Source organism: Eubalaena glacialis, chromosome 15 (assembly GCF_028564815.1).
Source record: "Eubalaena glacialis isolate mEubGla1 chromosome 15, mEubGla1.1.hap2.+ XY, whole genome shotgun sequence".
Taxonomy (NCBI): domain Eukaryota; kingdom Metazoa; phylum Chordata; class Mammalia; order Artiodactyla; family Balaenidae; genus Eubalaena; species Eubalaena glacialis.
This window is the reverse complement of record NC_083730.1, coordinates 68985-88529: the sequence shown is the minus strand read 5'-3', so window position 1 is coordinate 88529 and position 19545 is coordinate 68985.

The following is a 19545-nucleotide window of genomic DNA, read 5'->3' as shown; positions in this document are numbered from 1 at the left end:
GGGTATGGGTTAGGGTTAGGGTACACGTTAGGATTAGGGTATTTATTAAACCTATCCCACTCTCTAGATACCACTTAGCACGTAAAGGAATATTATTTGGGGTCCAGCCATGGAGAAGATTTTAGTCACTAGGATAAGATAAAGAATAAACACATTATAAAAAAATCACGTTAGGATTTTCCTTTTAACCTGTTCCTTAAAACACTAGTGCTTAGGAAATCTAATGGAGGCAAAAGCAGTCAAGGGTAGTTTAGGGTTAGGGTTAGGGTTAGGGTTAGGGTTAGGGTTAGGGTACGGCTTAGGGTATGGTATAGGGTACGGCGTAGGGTAGGGGTTAGGGTTCGGGTTCGGGTTAGGGTTAGGGTTAGGGTTAGGGTACGGCATAGGGTACGGGTGAGGGTACGGGTGAGGGTACTGCGTAGGGTATTGGTTAGGGTTAGGGTACGGCTTAGGATACGGGTTAGGGTACGGGTTAGGGTACGGCGTAGGGTAGGGGTTAGGGTTAGGGTTAGGGTTAGGGTTAGGGTTAGGGAACGGCTTAGGTTACGGGTTAGGGTACAGGTGAGGGTACGGCGTAGGGTATAGGTTAGGGTTAGGGTTAGGGTACGGCTTAGGATACGGGTTAGGGTACGGGTGAGGCTACGGCGTAGCGTATGGGTTAGGGTTAGGGTTAGGGTTAGGGTACGGCTTAGGGTACGGGTTAGGGTACGGGTGAGGGTACGGCGTAGGGTATGGGTTAGGGTTAGGGTTAGGGTTAGTTTTAGGGTTAGGGATTGGTTTAGGGTACGGGTTAGGATTAGCGTACGTGTTAGGGTTAGGGTTTGGGTTAGGGTTAGGGTACGCGTTAGGGTTAGGGTATGGGTTAGGGTTAGGGTACACGTTAGGATTAGGGTATTTATTAAACCTATCCCACTCTCTAGATACCACTTAGCACATAAAGGAATATTATTTGGCGTCCAGCCATGGAGAAGATTTTAGTCAGTAGGATAAGATAAAGAATAAACACATTATAAAAAAATCACGTTAGGATTTTCCTTTTAACCTGTTCCTTAAAACACTAGTGCTTAGGAAATCTAATGGAGGCAAAAGCAGTCAAGGGTAGCTTAGGGTTAGGGTTAGGGTTAGGATTAGTGTTAGGGTTAGGGTACGGCTTAGGGTATGGGATAGGGTACGGGTGAGGGTACGGCGTAGCGTAGGGGTTAGGGTTAGGGTTAGGGTTAGGGTACGGATTAGGTTACGGGTGAGGGTACGGGTGAGGGTACTGCGTAGGGTATTCGTTAGGGTTAGGGTACGGCTTAGGATACGGGTTAGGGTACGGGTTAGGGTACGGCGTAGGGTAGGTGTTAGGGTTAGGTTTAGGGTTAGGGTTAGGGCTAGGGTACGGCTTAGGGTACGGGTGAGGGTACGGGTGAGGGTACTGCGTAGGGTATTGGTTAGGGTTAGGGTACGGCTTAGGATACGGGTTAGGGTACGGGTTAGGGTACGGCGTAGGGTAGGGGTTAGGGTTAGGGTTAGGGTTAGGGTACGGCTTAGGGTACGGGTTAGGGTACAGGTGAGGGTACGGCGTAGGGTATAGGTTAGGGTTAGGGTTAGGGTTAGGGTACGGCTTAGGATACGGGTTAGGGTACGGGTTAGGGTACGGCGTAAGGTAGGGGTTAGGGTTAGGGTTAGGGTATGGCTTAGGGTACGGGTTAGGGTACAGGTGAGGGTACGGCGTAGGGTATAGGTTAGGGTTAGGGTACGGCTTAGGATACGGGTTAGAGTACGGGTGAGGCTACGGCGTAGCGTATGTGTTAGGGTTAGGGTTAGGGTTAGGGTAGGGCTTAGGGTACGGGTTAGGGCACGGGTGAGAGTACGGCATAGGGTATGGGTTAGGGTTAGGGTTAGGGTTAGGATACGGCTTAGGGTACGGGTTAGGGTACGGGTGAGGGTACGGCGTAGGGTATGGGTTAGGGTTAGGGTTAGGGTTCGGGTTAGTTTTAGGGTTAGGGATTGGTTTAGGGTACGGGTTAGGATTAGCGTACGTGTTAGGGTTAGGGTTTGGGTTAGGGTTAGGGTACGCGTTAGGTTAAGGGTATGGGTTAGGGTTAGGGTACACGTTAGGATTAGGGTATTTATTAAACCTATCCCACTCTCTAGATACCACTTAGCACGTAAAGGAGTATTATTTGGGGTCCAGCCATGGAGAAGATTTTAGTCACTAGGAGAAGATAAAGAATAAACACATTATAAAAAAATCACGTTAGGATTTTCCTTTTAACCTGTTCCTTAAAACACTAGTGCTTAGGAAATCTAATGGAGGCAAAAGCAGTCAAGGGTAGTTTAGGGTTAGGGTTCGGATTAGGGTTAGTGTTAGGGTTAGGGTACGGCTTAGGGTATGGGATAGGGTACGGGTGAGGGTACGGCGTAGGGTAGGGGTTAGGGTTAGGGTTAGGGTTAGGGTTAGGGTTAGGGTTAGGGTTAGGGTACGGCTTAGGGTACAGGTGAGGGTACGGGTGAGGGTACTGCGTAGGGTATTGGTTAGGGTTAGGGTACGGGTTAGGGTACGGCGTAGGGTAGGGGTTAGGGTTAGGGTTAGGGTTAGGGTTAGTGTTAGGGTTAGGGTACGGCTTAGGGTATGGGATAGGGTACGGGTGAGGGTACGGCGTAGCGTAGGGGTTAGGTTTAGGGTTAGGGTTAGGGTTAGGGTTAGGGTACGGCTTAGGGTACGGGTGAGGGTACGGGTGAGGGTACTGCGTAGGGTATGGGTTAGGGTTAGGGTACACGTTAGGATTAGGGTATTTATTAAACCTATCCCACTCTCTAGATACCACTTAGCACGTAAAGGAATGTTATTTGGGGTCCAGCCATGGAGAAGATTTTAGTCACTAGGATAAGATAAATAATAAACACATTATAAAAAAATCACGTTAGGATTTTCCTTTTAACCTGTTCCTTAAAACACTAGTGCTTAGGCAATCTAATGGAGGCAAAAGCAGTCAAGGGTAGTTTAGGGTTAGGGTTAGGGTTAGGGTTAGTGTTAGGGTTAGGGTACGGCTTAGGGTATGGGATAGGGTACGGCGTAGGGTAGGGGTTAGGGTTAGGGTTAGGGTTAGGGTTAGGGTACGGCATAGGGTACGGGTGAGGGTACTGCGTAGGGTATTGGTTAGGGTTAGGGTACGGCTTAGGATACGGGTTAGGGTACGGGTTAGGGTACGGCGTAGGGTAGGGGTTAGGGTTAGGGTTAGGGTTAGGGTACGGCTTAGGATACGGGTTAGGGTACGGGTGAGGCTACGGCGTAGCGTATGGGTTAGGGTTAGGGTTAGGGTTAGGGTACGGCTTAGGGTTAGGGTTAGGGTACGGGTGAGGGTACGGCGTAGGGTATGGGTTAGGGTTAGGGTTAGGGTTAGTTTTAGGGTTAGGGATTGGTTTAGGGTACGGGTTAGGATTAGCGTACGTGTTAGGGTTAGGGTTTGGGTTAGGGTTAGGGTACGCGTTAGGGTTAGGGTATGGGTTAGGGTTAGGGTACACGTTAGGATTAGGGTATTTATTAAACCTATCCCACTCTCTAGATACCACTTAGCACATAAAGGAATATTATTTGGCGTCCAGCCATGGAGAAGATTTTAGTCACTAGGATAAGATAAAGAATAAACACATTATAAAAAAATCACGTTAGGATTTTCCTTTTAACCTGTTCCTTAAAACACTAGTGCTTAGGAAATCTAATGGAGGCAAAAGCAGTCAAGGGTAGTTTAGGGTTAGGGTTAGGGTTAGGGTTAGTGTTAGGGTTAGGGTACGGCTTAGGGTATGGGATAGGGTACGGGTGAGGGTACGGCGTAGCGTAGGGGTTAGGGTTAGGGTTAGGGTTAGGGTCCGGATTAGGTTACGGGTGAGGGTACGGGTGAGGGTACTGCGTAGGGTATTGGTTAGGGTTAGGGTACGGCTTAGGATACGGGTTAGGGTACGGGTTAGGGTACGGCGTAGGGTAGGGGTTAGCGTTAGGTTTAGGGTTAGGGTTAGGGTTAGGGTATGGCTTAGGGTACGGGTGAGGGTACGGGTGAGGGTACTGCGTAGGGTATTGGTTAGGGTTAGGGTTAGGGTTAGGGTTAGGGTACGGCTTAGGGTACGGGTGAGGGTACGGGTGAGGGTACTGCGTAGGGTATGGGTTAGGGTTAGGGTACACGTTAGGATTAGGGTATTTATTAAACCTATCCCACTCTCTAGATACCACTTAGCACGTAAAGGAATGTTATTTGGGGTCCAGCCATGGAGAAGATTTTAGTCACTAGGATAAGATAAAGAATAAACACATTATAAAAAAATCACGTTAGGATTTTCCTTTTAACCTGTTCCTTAAAACACTAGTGCTTAGGAAATCTAATGGAGGCAAAAGCAGTCAAGGGTAGTTTAGGGTTAGGGTTAGGGTTAGGGTTAGGGTACACGTTAGGTTAAGGGTATGGGTTAGGGTTAGGGTACACGTTAGGATTAGGGTATTTATTAAACCTATCCCACTCTCTAGATACCACTTAGCACGTAAAGGAATATTATTTGGGTCCAGCCATGGAGAAGATTTTAGTCACTAGGATAAGATAAAGAATAAACACATTATAAAAAAATCACGTTAGGATTTTCCTTTTAACCTGTTCCTTAAAACACTAGTGCTTAGGAAATCTAATGGAGGCAAAAGCCGTCAAGGGTAGTTTAGGGTTAGGGTTAGGGTTAGGGTTAGGGTTAGGGTTAGGGTACGGCTTAGGGTATGGTATAGGGTACGGCGTAGGGTAGGGGTTAGGGTTCGGGTTAGGGTTAGGGTTAGGGTTAGGGTTAGGGTACGGCATAGGGTACGGGTGAGGGTACGGGTGAGGGTACTGCGTAGGGTATTGGTTAGGGTTAGGGTACGGCTTAGGATACGGGTTAGGGTACGGGTTAGGGTACGGCGCAGGGTAGGGGTTAGGGTTAGGGTTAGGGTTAGGGTTAGGGTTAGGGAACGGCTTAGGTTACGGGTTAGGGTACAGGTGAGGGTACGGCGTAGGGTATAGGTTAGGGTTAGGGTTAGGGTACGGCTTAGGATACGGGTTAGGGTACGGGTGAGGCTACGGCGTAGCGTATGGGTTAGGGTTAGGGTTAGGGTTAGGGTACGGCTTAGGGTACGGGTTAGGGTACGGGTGAGGGTACGGCGTAGGGTATGGGTTAGGGTTAGGGTTAGGGTTAGGGTTAGTTTTAGGGTTAGGGATTGGTTTAGGGTACGGGTTAGGATTAGCGTACGTGTTAGGGTTAGGGTTTGGGTTAGGGTTAGGGTACGCGTTAGGGTTAGGGTATGGGTTAGGGTTAGGGTACACGTTAGGATTAGGGTATTTATTAAACCTATCCCACTCTCTAGATACCACTTAGCACGTAAAGGAATATTATTTGGGGTCCAGCCATGGAGAAGATTTTAGTCACTAGGATAAGATAAAGAATAAACACATTATAAAAAAATCACGTTAGGATTTTCCTTTTAACCTGTTCCTTAAAACACTAGTGCTTAGGAAATCTAATGGAGGCAAAAGCAGTCAAGGGTAGTTTAGGGTTAGGGTTAGGGTTAGGGTTAGTGTTAGGGTTAGGGTACGGCTTAGGGTATGGGATAGGGTACGGGTGAGGGTACGGCGTAGGGTAGGGGTTAGGGTTAGGGTTAGGGTTAGGGTTAGGGTTAGGGTACGGCTTAGGGTACGGGTGAGGGTACGGGTGAGGGTACTGCGTAGGGTATTGGTTAGGGTTAGGGTACGGCTTAGGATACGGGTTAGGGTACGGGTTAGGGTACGGCGTAGGGTAGGGGTTAGGGTTAGGGTTAGGGTTAGGGTTAGGGTTAGGGTACGGCTTAGGGTACGGGTTAGGGTACAGGTGAGGGTACGGCGTAGGGTATAGGTTAGGGTTAGGGTTAGGGTTAGGGTACGGCTTAGGATACGGGTTAGGGTACGGGTGAGGCTACGGCGTAGCGTATGGGTTAGGGTTAGGGTTAGGGTTAGGGTACGGCTTAGGGTACGGGTTAGGGTACGGGTGAGGGTACGGCGTAGGGTATGGGTTAGGGTTAGGGTTAGGGTTAGGGTTAGTTTTAGGGTTAGGGATTGGTTTAGGGTACGGGTTAGGATTAGCGTACGTGTTAGGGTTAGGGTTTGGGTTAGGGTTAGGGTACGCGTTAGGGTTAGGGTATGGGTTAGGGTTAGGGTACACGTTAGGATTAGGGTATTTATTAAACCTATCCCACTCTCTAGATACCACTTAGCACGTAAAGGAATATTATTTGGGGTCCAGCCATGGAGAAGATTTTAGTCACTAGGATAAGATAAAGAATAAACACATTATAAAAAAATCACGTTAGGATTTTCCTTTTAACCTGTTCCTTAAAACACTAGTGCTTAGGAAATCTAATGGAGGCAAAAGCAGTCAAGGGTAGTTTAGGGTTAGGGTTAGGGTTAGGGTTAGTGTTAGGGTTAGGGTACGGCTTAGGGTATGGGATAGGGTACGGGTGAGGGTACGGCGTAGGGTAGGGGTTAGGGTTAGGGTTAGGGTTAGGGTTAGGGTTAGGGTACGGCTTAGGGTACGGGTGAGGGTACGGGTGAGGGTACTGCGTAGGGTATTGGTTAGGGTTAGGGTACGGCTTAGGATACGGGTTAGGGTACGGGTTAGGGTACGGCGTAGGGTAGGGGTTAGGGTTAGGGTTAGGGTTAGGGTTAGGGTTAGGGTACGGCTTAGGGTACGGGTTAGGGTACAGGTGAGGGTACGGCGTAGGGTATAGGTTAGGGTTAGGGTTAGGGTTAGGGTACGGCTTAGGATACGGGTTAGGGTACGGGTGAGGCTACGGCGTAGCGTATGGGTTAGGGTTAGGGTTAGGGTTAGGGTACGGCTTAGGGTACGGGTTAGGGTACGGGTGAGGGTACGGCGTAGGGTATGGGTTAGGGTTAGGGTTAGGGTTAGGGTTAGTTTTAGGGTTAGGGATTGGTTTAGGGTACGGGTTAGGATTAGCGTACGTGTTAGGGTTAGGGTTTGGGTTAGGGTTAGGGTACGCGTTAGGGTTAGGGTATGGGTTAGGGTTAGGGTACACGTTAGGATTAGGGTATTTATTAAACCTATCCCACTCTCTAGATACCACTTAGCACGTAAAGGAATATTATTTGGGGTCCAGCCATGGAGAAGATTTTAGTCACTAGGATAAGATAAAGAATAAACACATTATAAAAAAATCACGTTAGGATTTTCCTTTTAACCTGTTCCTTAAAACACTAGTGCTTAGGAAATCTAATGGAGGCAAAAGCAGTCAAGGGTAGTTTAGGGTTAGGGTTAGGGTTAGGGTTAGTGTTAGGGTTAGGGTACGGCTTAGGGTATGGGATAGGGTACGGGTGAGGGTACGGCGTAGGGTAGGGGTTAGGGTTAGGGTTAGGGTTAGGGTTAGGGTTAGGGTACGGCTTAGGGTACGGGTGAGGGTACGGGTGAGGGTACTGCGTAGGGTATTGGTTAGGGTTAGGGTACGGCTTAGGATACGGGTTAGGGTACGGGTTAGGGTACGGCGTAGGGTAGGGGTTAGGGTTAGGGTTAGGGTTAGGGTTAGGGTTAGGGTACGGCTTAGGGTACGGGTTAGGGTACAGGTGAGGGTACGGCGTAGGGTATAGGTTAGGGTTAGGGTTAGGGTTAGGGTACGGCTTAGGATACGGGTTAGGGTACGGGTGAGGCTACGGCGTAGCGTATGGGTTAGGGTTAGGGTTAGGGTTAGGGTACGGCTTAGGGTACGGGTTAGGGTACGGGTGAGGGTACGGCGTAGGGTATGGGTTAGGGTTAGGGTTAGGGTTAGGGTTAGTTTTAGGGTTAGGGATTGGTTTAGGGTACGGGTTAGGATTTGCGTACGTGTTAGGGTTAGGGTTTGGGTTAGGGTTAGGGTACGCGTTAGGGTTAGGGTATGGGTTAGGGTTAGGGTACACGTTAGGATTAGGGTATTTATTAAACCTATCCCACTCTCTAGATACCACTTAGCACGTAAAGGAATATTATTTGGGGTCCAGCCATGGAGAAGATTTTAGTCACTAGGATAAGATAAAGAATAAACACATTATAAAAAAATCACGTTAGGATTTTCCTTTTAACCTGTTCCTTAAAACACTAGTGCTTAGGAAATCTAATGGAGGCAAAAGCAGTCAAGGGTAGTTTAGGGTTAGGGTTAGGGTTAGGGTTAGTGTTAGGGTTAGGGTACGGCTTAGGGTATGGGATAGGGTACGGGTGAGGGTACGGCGTAGGGTAGGGGTTAGGGTTAGGGTTAGGGTTAGGGTTAGGGTTAGGGTACGGCTTAGGGTACGGGTGAGGGTACGGGTGAGGGTACTGCGTAGGGTATTGGTTAGGGTTAGGGTACGGCTTAGGATACGGGTTAGGGTACGGGTTAGGGTACGGCGTAGGGTAGGGGTTAGGGTTAGGGTTAGGGTTAGGGTTAGGGTTAGGGTACGGCTTAGGGTACGGGTTAGGGTACAGGTGAGGGTACGGCGTAGGGTATAGGTTAGGGTTAGGGTTAGGGTTAGGGTACGGCTTAGGATACGGGTTAGGGTACGGGTGAGGCTACGGCGTAGCGTATGGGTTAGGGTTAGGGTTAGGGTTAGGGTACGGCTTAGGGTACGGGTTAGGGTACGGGTGAGGGTACGGCGTAGGGTATGGGTTAGGGTTAGGGTTAGGGTTAGGGTTAGTTTTAGGGTTAGGGATTGGTTTAGGGTACGGGTTAGGATTAGCGTACGTGTTAGGGTTAGGGTTTGGGTTAGGGTTAGGGTACGCGTTAGGGTTAGGGTATGGGTTAGGGTTAGGGTACACGTTAGGATTAGGGTATTTATTAAACCTATCCCACTCTCTAGATACCACTTAGCACGTAAAGGAATATTATTTGGGGTCCAGCCATGGAGAAGATTTTAGTCACTAGGATAAGATAAAGAATAAACACATTATAAAAAAATCACGTTAGGATTTTCCTTTTAACCTGTTCCTTAAAACACTAGTGCTTAGGAAATCTAATGGAGGCAAAAGCAGTCAAGGGTAGTTTAGGGTTAGGGTTAGGGTTAGGGTTAGTGTTAGGGTTAGGGTACGGCTTAGGGTATGGGATAGGGTACGGGTGAGGGTACGGCGTAGGGTAGGGGTTAGGGTTAGGGTTAGGGTTAGGGTTAGGGTTAGGGTACGGCTTAGGGTACGGGTGAGGGTACGGGTGAGGGTACTGCGTAGGGTATTGGTTAGGGTTAGGGTACGGCTTAGGATACGGGTTAGGGTACGGGTTAGGGTACGGCGTAGGGTAGGGGTTAGGGTTAGGGTTAGGGTTAGGGTTAGGGTTAGGGTACGGCTTAGGGTACGGGTTAGGGTACAGGTGAGGGTACGGCGTAGGGTATAGGTTAGGGTTAGGGTTAGGGTTAGGGTACGGCTTAGGATACGGGTTAGGGTACGGGTGAGGCTACGGCGTAGCGTATGGGTTAGGGTTAGGGTTAGGGTTAGGGTACGGCTTAGGGTACGGGTTAGGGTACGGGTGAGGGTACGGCGTAGGGTATGGGTTAGGGTTAGGGTTAGGGTTAGGGTTAGTTTTAGGGTTAGGGATTGGTTTAGGGTACGGGTTAGGATTAGCGTACGTGTTAGGGTTAGGGTTTGGGTTAGGGTTAGGGTACGCGTTAGGGTTAGGGTATGGGTTAGGGTTAGGGTACACGTTAGGATTAGGGTATTTATTAAACCTATCCCACTCTCTAGATACCACTTAGCACGTAAAGGAATATTATTTGGGGTCCAGCCATGGAGAAGATTTTAGTCACTAGGATAAGATAAAGAATAAACACATTATAAAAAAATCACGTTAGGATTTTCCTTTTAACCTGTTCCTTAAAACACTAGTGCTTAGGAAATCTAATGGAGGCAAAAGCAGTCAAGGGTAGTTTAGGGTTAGGGTTAGGGTTAGGGTTAGTGTTAGGGTTAGGGTACGGCTTAGGGTATGGGATAGGGTACGGGTGAGGGTACGGCGTAGGGTAGGGGTTAGGGTTAGGGTTAGGGTTAGGGTTAGGGTACGGCTTAGGGTACGGGTGAGGGTACGGGTGAGGGTACTGCGTAGGGTATTGGTTAGGGTTAGGGTACGGCTTAGGATACGGGTTAGGGTACGGGTTAGGGTACGGCGTAGGGTAGGGGTTAGGGTTAGGGTTAGGGTTAGGGTTAGGGTTAGGGTTAGGGTACGGCTTAGGGTACGGGTTAGGGTACAGGTGAGGGTACGGCGTAGGGTATAGGTTAGGGTTAGGGTTAGGGTTAGGGTACGGCTTAGGATACGGGTTAGGGTACGGGTGAGGCTACGGCGTAGCGTATGGGTTAGGGTTAGGGTTAGGTTTAGGGTACGGCTTAGGGTACGGGTTAGGGTACGGGTGAGGGTACGGCGTAGGGTATGGGTTAGGGTTAGGGTTAGGGTTAGGGTTAGTTTTAGGGTTAGGGATTGGTTTAGGGTACGGGTTAGGATTAGCGTACGTGTTAGGGTTAGGGTTTGGGTTAGGGTTAGGGTACGCGTTAGGGTTAGGGTATGGGTTAGGGTTAGGGTACACGTTAGGATTAGGGTATTTATTAAACCTATCCCACTCTCTAGATACCACTTAGCACGTAAAGGAATATTATTTGGGGTCCAGCCATGGAGAAGATTTTAGTCACTAGGATAAGATAAAGAATAAACACATTATAAAAAAATCACGTTAGGATTTTCCTTTTAACCTGTTCCTTAAAACACTAGTGCTTAGGAAATCTAATGGAGGCAAAAGCAGTCAAGGGTAGTTTAGGGTTAGGGTTAGGGTTAGGGTTAGTGTTAGGGTTAGGGTACGGCTTAGGGTATGGGATAGGGTACGGGTGAGGGTACGGCGTAGGGTAGGGGTTAGGGTTAGGGTTAGGGTTAGGGTTAGGGTTAGGGTACGGCTTAGGGTACGGGTGAGGGTACGGGTGAGGGTACTGCGTAGGGTATTGGTTAGGGTTAGGGTACGGCTTAGGATACGGGTTAGGGTACGGGTTAGGGTACGGCGTAGGGTAGGGGTTAGGGTTAGGGTTAGGGTTAGGGTTAGGGTTAGGGTTAGGGTACGGCTTAGGGTACGGGTTAGGGTACAGGTGAGGGTACGGCGTAGGGTATAGGTTAGGGTTAGGGTTAGGGTTAGGGTACGGCTTAGGATACGGGTTAGGGTACGGGTGAGGCTACGGCGTAGCGTATGGGTTAGGGTTAGGGTTAGGGTTAGGGTACGGCTTAGGGTACGGGTGAGGGTACGGCGTAGGGTATGGGTTAGGGTTAGGGTTAGGGTTAGGGTTAGTTTTAGGGTTAGGGATTGGTTTAGGGTACGGGTTAGGATTAGCGTACGTGTTAGGGTTAGGGTTTGGGTTAGGGTTAGGGTACGCGTTAGGGTTAGGGTATGGGTTAGGGTTAGGGTACACGTTAGGATTAGGGTATTTATTAAACCTATCCCACTCTCTAGATACCACTTAGCACGTAAAGGAATATTATTTGGGGTCCAGCCATGGAGAAGATTTTAGTCACTAGGATAAGATAAAGAATAAACACATTATAAAAAAATCACGTTAGGATTTTCCTTTTAACCTGTTCCTTAAAACACTAGTGCTTAGGAAATCTAATGGAGGCAAAAGCAGTCAAGGGTAGTTTAGGGTTAGGGTTAGGGTTAGGGTTAGTGTTAGGGTTAGGGTACGGCTTAGGGTATGGGATAGGGTACGGGTGAGGGTACGGCGTAGGGTAGGGGTTAGGGTTAGGGTTAGGGTTAGGGTTAGGGTTAGGGTACGGCTTAGGGTACGGGTGAGGGTACGGGTGAGGGTACTGCGTAGGGTATTGGTTAGGGTTAGGGTACGGCTTAGGATACGGGTTAGGGTACGGGTTAGGGTACGGCGTAGGGTAGGGGTTAGGGTTAGGGTTAGGGTTAGGGTTAGGGTTAGGGTTAGGGTACGGCTTAGGGTACGGGTTAGGGTACAGGTGAGGGTACGGCGTAGGGTATAGGTTAGGGTTAGGGTTAGGGTTAGGGTACGGCTTAGGATACGGGTTAGGGTACGGGTGAGGCTACGGCGTAGCGTATGGGTTAGGGTTAGGGTTAGGGTTAGGGTACGGCTTAGGGTACGGGTTAGGGTACGGGTGAGGGTACGGCGTAGGGTATGGGTTAGGGTTAGGGTTAGGGTTAGGGTTAGTTTTAGGGTTAGGGATTGGTTTAGGGTACGGGTTAGGATTAGCGTACGTGTTAGGGTTAGGGTTTGGGTTAGGGTTAGGGTACGCGTTAGGGTTAGGGTATGGGTTAGGGTTAGGGTACACGTTAGGATTAGGGTATTTATTAAACCTATCCCACTCTCTAGATACCACTTAGCACGTAAAGGAATATTATTTGGGGTCCAGCCATGGAGAAGATTTTAGTCACTAGGATAAGATAAAGAATAAACACATTATAAAAAAATCACGTTAGGATTTTCCTTTTAACCTGTTCCTTAAAACACTAGTGCTTAGGAAATCTAATGGAGGCAAAAGCAGTCAAGGGTAGTTTAGGGTTAGGGTTAGGGTTAGGGTTAGTGTTAGGGTTAGGGTACGGCTTAGGGTATGGGATAGGGTACGGGTGAGGGTACGGCGTAGGGTAGGGGTTAGGGTTAGGGTTAGGGTTAGGGTTAGGGTTAGGGTACGGCTTAGGGTACGGGTGAGGGTACGGGTGAGGGTACTGCGTAGGGTATTGGTTAGGGTTAGGGTACGGCTTAGGATACGGGTTAGGGTACGGGTTAGGGTACGGCGTAGGGTAGGGGTTAGGGTTAGGGTTAGGGTTAGGGTTAGGGTACGGCTTAGGGTACGGGTTAGGGTACAGGTGAGGGTACGGCGTAGGGTATAGGTTAGGGTTAGGGTTAGGGTTAGGGTACGGCTTAGGATACGGGTTAGGGTACGGGTGAGGCTACGGCGTAGCGTATGGGTTAGGGTTAGGGTTAGGGTTAGGGTACGGCTTAGGGTACGGGTTAGGGTACGGGTGAGGGTACGGCGTAGGGTATGGGTTAGGGTTAGGGTTAGGGTTAGGGTTAGTTTTAGGGTTAGGGATTGGTTTAGGGTACGGGTTAGGATTAGCGTACGTGTTAGGGTTAGGGTTTGGGTTAGGGTTAGGGTACGCGTTAGGGTTAGGGTATGGGTTAGGGTTAGGGTACACGTTAGGATTAGGGTATTTATTAAACCTATCCCACTCTCTAGATACCACTTAGCACGTAAAGGAATATTATTTGGGGTCCAGCCATGGAGAAGATTTTAGTCACTAGGATAAGATAAAGAATAAACACATTATAAAAAAATCACGTTAGGATTTTCCTTTTAACCTGTTCCTTAAAACACTAGTGCTTAGGAAATCTAATGGAGGCAAAAGCAGTCAAGGGTAGTTTAGGGTTAGGGTTAGGGTTAGGGTTAGTGTTAGGGTTAGGGTACGGCTTAGGGTATGGGATAGGGTACGGGTGAGGGTACGGCGTAGGGTAGGGGTTAGGGTTAGGGTTAGGGTTAGGGTTAGGGTTAGGGTACGGCTTAGGGTACGGGTGAGGGTACGGGTGAGGGTACTGCGTAGGGTATTGGTTAGGGTTAGGGTACGGCTTAGGATACGGGTTAGGGTACGGGTTAGGGTACGGCGTAGGGTAGGGGTTAGGGTTAGGGTTAGGGTTAGGGTTAGGGTTAGGGTACGGCTTAGGGTACGGGTTAGGGTACAGGTGAGGGTACGGCGTAGGGTATAGGTTAGGGTTAGGGTTAGGGTTAGGGTACGGCTTAGGATACGGGTTAGGGTACGGGTGAGGCTACGGCGTAGCGTATGGGTTAGGGTTAGGGTTAGGGTTAGGGTACGGCTTAGGGTACGGGTTAGGGTACGGGTGAGGGTACGGCGTAGGGTATGGGTTAGGGTTAGGGTTAGGGTTAGGGTTAGTTTTAGGGTTAGGGATTGGTTTAGGGTACGGGTTAGGATTAGCGTACGTGTTAGGGTTAGGGTTTGGGTTAGGGTTAGGGTACGCGTTAGGGTTAGGGTATGGGTTAGGGTTAGGGTACACGTTAGGATTAGGGTATTTATTAAACCTATCCCACTCTCTAGATACCACTTAGCACGTAAAGGAATATTATTTGGGGTCCAGCCATGGAGAAGATTTTAGTCACTAGGATAAGATAAAGAATAAACACATTATAAAAAAATCACGTTAGGATTTTCCTTTTAACCTGTTCCTTAAAACACTAGTGCTTAGGAAATCTAATGGAGGCAAAAGCAGTCAAGGGTAGTTTAGGGTTAGGGTTAGGGTTAGGGTTAGTGTTAGGGTTAGGGTACGGCTTAGGGTATGGGATAGGGTACGGGTGAGGGTACGGCGTAGGGTAGGGGTTAGGGTTAGGGTTAGGGTTAGGGTTAGGGTTAGGGTACGGCTTAGGGTACGGGTGAGGGTACGGGTGAGGGTACTGCGTAGGGTATTGGTTAGGGTTAGGGTACGGCTTAGGATACGGGTTAGGGTACGGGTTAGGGTACGGCGTAGGGTAGGGGTTAGGGTTAGGGTTAGGGTTAGGGTTAGGGTTAGGGTACGGCTTAGGGTACGGGTTAGGGTACAGGTGAGGGTACGGCGTAGGGTATAGGTTAGGGTTAGGGTTAGGGTTAGGGTACGGCTTAGGATACGGGTTAGGGTACGGGTGAGGCTACGGCGTAGCGTATGGGTTAGGGTTAGGGTTAGGGTTAGGGTACGGCTTAGGGTACGGGTTAGGGTACGGGTGAGGGTACGGCGTAGGGTATGGGTTAGGGTTAGGGTTAGGGTTAGGGTTAGTTTTAGGGTTAGGGATTGGTTTAGGGTACGGGTTAGGATTAGCGTACGTGTTAGGGTTAGGGTTTGGGTTAGGGTTAGGGTACGCGTTAGGGTTAGGGTATGGGTTAGGGTTAGGGTACACGTTAGGATTAGGGTATTTATTAAACCTATCCCACTCTCTAGATACCACTTAGCACGTAAAGGAATATTATTTGGGGTCCAGCCATGGAGAAGATTTTAGTCACTAGGATAAGATAAAGAATAAACACATTATAAAAAAATCACGTTAGGATTTTCCTTTTAACCTGTTCCTTAAAACACTAGTGCTTAGGAAATCTAATGGAGGCAAAAGCAGTCAAGGGTAGTTTAGGGTTAGGGTTAGGGTTAGGGTTAGTGTTAGGGTTAGGGTACGGCTTAGGGTATGGGATAGGGTACGGGTGAGGGTACGGCGTAGGGTAGGGGTTAGGGTTAGGGTTAGGGTTAGGGTTAGGGTTAGGGTACGGCTTAGGGTACGGGTGAGGGTACGGGTGAGGGTACTGCGTAGGGTATTGGTTAGGGTTAGGGTACGGCTTAGGATACGGGTTAGGGTACGGGTTAGGGTACGGCGTAGGGTAGGGGTTAGGGTTAGGGTTAGGGTTAGGGTTAGGGTTAGGGTACGGCTTAGGGTACGGGTTAGGGTACAGGTGAGGGTACGGCGTAGGGTATAGGTTAGGGTTAGGGTTAGGGTTAGGGTACGGCTTAGGATACGGGTTAGGGTACGGGTGAGGCTACGGCGTAGCGTATGGGTTAGGGTTAGGGTTAGGGTTAGGGTACGGCTTAGGGTACGGGTTAGGGTACGGGTGAGGGTACGGCGTAGGGTATGGGTTAGGGTTAGGGTTAGGGTTAGGGTTAGTTTTAGGGTTAGGGATTGGTTTAGGGTACGGGTTAGGATTAGCGTACGTGTTAGGGTTAGGGTTTGGGTTAGGGTTAGGGTACGCGTTAGGGTTAGGGTATGGGTTAGGGTTAGGGTACACGTTAGGATTAGGGTATTTATTAAACCTATCCCACTCTCTAGATACCACTTAGCACGTAAAGGAATATTATTTGGGGTCCAGCCATGGAGAAGATTTTAGTCACTAGGATAAGATAAAGAATAAACACATTATAAAAAAATCACGTTAGGATTTTCCTTTTAACCTGTTCCTTAAAACACTAGTGCTTAGGAAATCTAATGGAGGCAAAAGCAGTCAAGGGTAGTTTAGGGTTAGGGTTAGGGTTAGGGTTAGTGTTAGGGTTAGGGTACGGCTTAGGGTATGGGATAGGGTACGGGTGAGGGTACGGCGTAGGGTAGGGGTTAGGGTTAGGGTTAGGGTTAGGGTTAGGGTTAGGGTACGGCTTAGGGTACGGGTGAGGGTACGGGTGAGGGTACTGCGTAGGGTATTGGTTAGGGTTAGGGTACGGCTTAGGATACGGGTTAGGGTACGGGTTAGGGTACGGCGTAGGGTAGGGGTTAGGGTTAGGGTTAGGGTTAGGGTTAGGGTTAGGGTACGGCTTAGGGTACGGGTTAGGGTACAGGTGAGGGTACGGCGTAGGGTATAGGTTAGGGTTAGGGTTAGGGTTAGGGTACGGCTTAGGATACGGGTTAGGGTACGGGTGAGGCTACGGCGTAGCGTATGGGTTAGGGTTAGGGTTAGGGTTAGGGTACGGCTTAGGGTACGGGTTAGGGTACGGGTGAGGGTACGGCGTAGGGTATGGGTTAGGGTTAGGGTTAGGGTTAGGGTTAGTTTTAGGGTTAGGGATTGGTTTAGGGTACGGGTTAGGATTAGCGTACGTGTTAGGGTTAGGGTTTGGGTTAGGGTTAGGGTACGCGTTAGGGTTAGGGTATGGGTTAGGGTTAGGGTACACGTTAGGATTAGGGTATTTATTAAACCTATCCCACTCTCTAGATACCACTTAGCACGTAAAGGAATATTATTTGGGGTCCAGCCATGGAGAAGATTTTAGTCACTAGGATAAGATAAAGAATAAACACATTATAAAAAAATCACGTTAGGATTTTCCTTTTAACCTGTTCCTTAAAACACTAGTGCTTAGGAAATCTAATGGAGGCAAAAGCAGTCAAGGGTAGTTTAGGGTTAGGGTTAGGGTTAGGGTTAGTGTTAGGGTTAGGGTACGGCTTAGGGTATGGGATAGGGTACGGGTGAGGGTACGGCGTAGGGTAGGGGTTAGGGTTAGGGTTAGGGTTAGGGTTAGGGTTAGGGTACGGCTTAGGGTACGGGTGAGGGTACGGGTGAGGGTACTGCGTAGGGTATTGGTTAGGGTTAGGGTACGGCTTAGGATACGGGTTAGGGTACGGGTTAGGGTACGGCGTAGGGTAGGGGTTAGGGTTAGGGTTAGGGTTAGGGTTAGGGTTAGGGTTAGGGTACGGCTTAGGGTACGGGTTAGGGTACAGGTGAGGGTACGGCGTAGGGTATAGGTTAGGGTTAGGGTTAGGGTTAGGGTACGGCTTAGGATACGGGTTAGGGTACGGGTGAGGCTACGGCGTAGCGTATGGGTTAGGGTTAGGGTTAGGTTTAGGGTACGGCTTAGGGTACGGGTTAGGGTACGGGTGAGGGTACGGCGTAGGGTATGGGTTAGGGTTAGGGTTAGGGTTAGGGTTAGTTTTAGGGTTAGGGATTGGTTTAGGGTACGGGTTAGGATTAGCGTACGTGTTAGGGTTAGGGTTTGGGTTAGGGTTAGGGTACGCGTTAGGGTTAGGGTATGGGTTAGGGTTAGGGTACACGTTAGGATTAGGGTATTTATTAAACCTATCCCACTCTCTAGATACCACTTAGCACGTAAAGGAATATTATTTGGGGTCCAGCCATGGAGAAGATTTTAGTCACTAGGATAAGATAAAGAATAAACACATTATAAAAAAATCACGTTAGGATTTTCCTTTTAACCTGTTCCTTAAAACACTAGTGCTTAGGAAATCTAATGGAGGCAAAAGCAGTCAAGGGTAGTTTAGGGTTAGGGTTAGGGTTAGGGTTAGTGTTAGGGTTAGGGTACGGCTTAGGGTATGGGATAGGGTACGGGTGAGGGTACGGCGTAGGGTAGGGGTTAGGGTTAGGGTTAGGGTTAGGGTTAGGGTTAGGGTACGGCTTAGGGTACGGGTGAGGGTACGGGTGAGGGTACTGCGTAGGGTATTGGTTAGGGTTAGGGTACGGCTTAGGATACGGGTTAGGGTACGGGTTAGGGTACGGCGTAGGGTAGGGGTTAGGGTTAGGGTTAGGGTTAGGGTTAGGGTTAGGGTTAGGGTACGGCTTAGGGTACGGGTTAGGGTACAGGTGAGGGTACGGCGTAGGGTATAGGTTAGGGTTAGGGTTAGGGTTAGGGTACGGCTTAGGATACGGGTTAGGGTACGGGTGAGGCTACGGCGTAGCGTATGGGTTAGGGTTAGGGTTAGGGTTAGGGTACGGCTTAGGGTACGGGTGAGGGTACGGCGTAGGGTATGGGTTAGGGTTAGGGTTAGGGTTAGGGTTAGTTTTAGGGTTAGGGATTGGTTTAGGGTACGGGTTAGGATTAGCGTACGTGTTAGGGTTAGGGTTTGGGTTAGGGTTAGGGTACGCGTTAGGGTTAGGGTATGGGTTAGGGTTAGGGTACACGTTAGGATTAGGGTATTTATTAAACCTATCCCACTCTCTAGATACCACTTAGCACGTAAAGGAATATTATTTGGGGTCCAGCCATGGAGAAGATTTTAGTCACTAGGATAAGATAAAGAATAAACACATTATAAAAAAATCACGTTAGGATTTTCCTTTTAACCTGTTCCTTAAAACACTAGTGCTTAGGAAATCTAATGGAGGCAAAAGCAGTCAAGGGTAGTTTAGGGTTAGGGTTAGGGTTAGGGTTAGTGTTAGGGTTAGGGTACGGCTTAGGGTATGGGATAGGGTACGGGTGAGGGTACGGCGTAGGGTAGGGGTTAGGGTTAGGGTTAGGGTTAGGGTTAGGGTTAGGGTACGGCTTAGGGTACGGGTGAGGGTACGGGTGAGGGTACTGCGTAGGGTATTGGTTAGGGTTAGGGTACGGCTTAGGATACGGGTTAGGGTACGGGTTAGGGTACGGCGTAGGGTAGGGGTTAGGGTTAGGGTTAGGGTTAGGGTTAGGGTTAGGGTTAGGGTACGGCTTAGGGTACGGGTTAGGGTACAGGTGAGGGTACGGCGTAGGGTATAGGTTAGGGTTAGGGTTAGGGTTAGGGTACGGCTTAGGATACGGGTTAGGGTACGGGTGAGGCTACGGCGTAGCGTATGGGTTAGGGTTAGGGTTAGGGTTAGGGTACGGCTTAGGGTACGGGTTAGGGTACGGGTGAGGGTACGGCGTAGGGTATGGGTTAGGGTTAGGGTTAGGGTTAGGGTTAGTTTTAGGGTTAGGGATTGGTTTAGGGTACGGGTTAGGATTAGCGTACGTGTTAGGGTTAGGGTTTGGGTTAGGGTTAGGGTACGCGTTAGGGTTAGGGTATGGGTTAGGGTTAGGGTACACGTTAGGATTAGGGTATTTATTAAACCTATCCCACTCTCTAGATACCACTTAGCACGTAAAGGAATATTATTTGGGGTCCAGCCATGGAGAAGATTTTAGTCACTAGGATAAGATAAAGAATAAACACATTATAAAAAAATCACGTTAGGATTTTCCTTTTAACCTGTTCCTTAAAACACTAGTGCTTAGGAAATCTAATGGAGGCAAAAGCAGTCAAGGGTAGTTTAGGGTTAGGGTTAGGGTTAGGGTTAGTGTTAGGGTTAGGGTACGGCTTAGGGTATGGGATAGGGT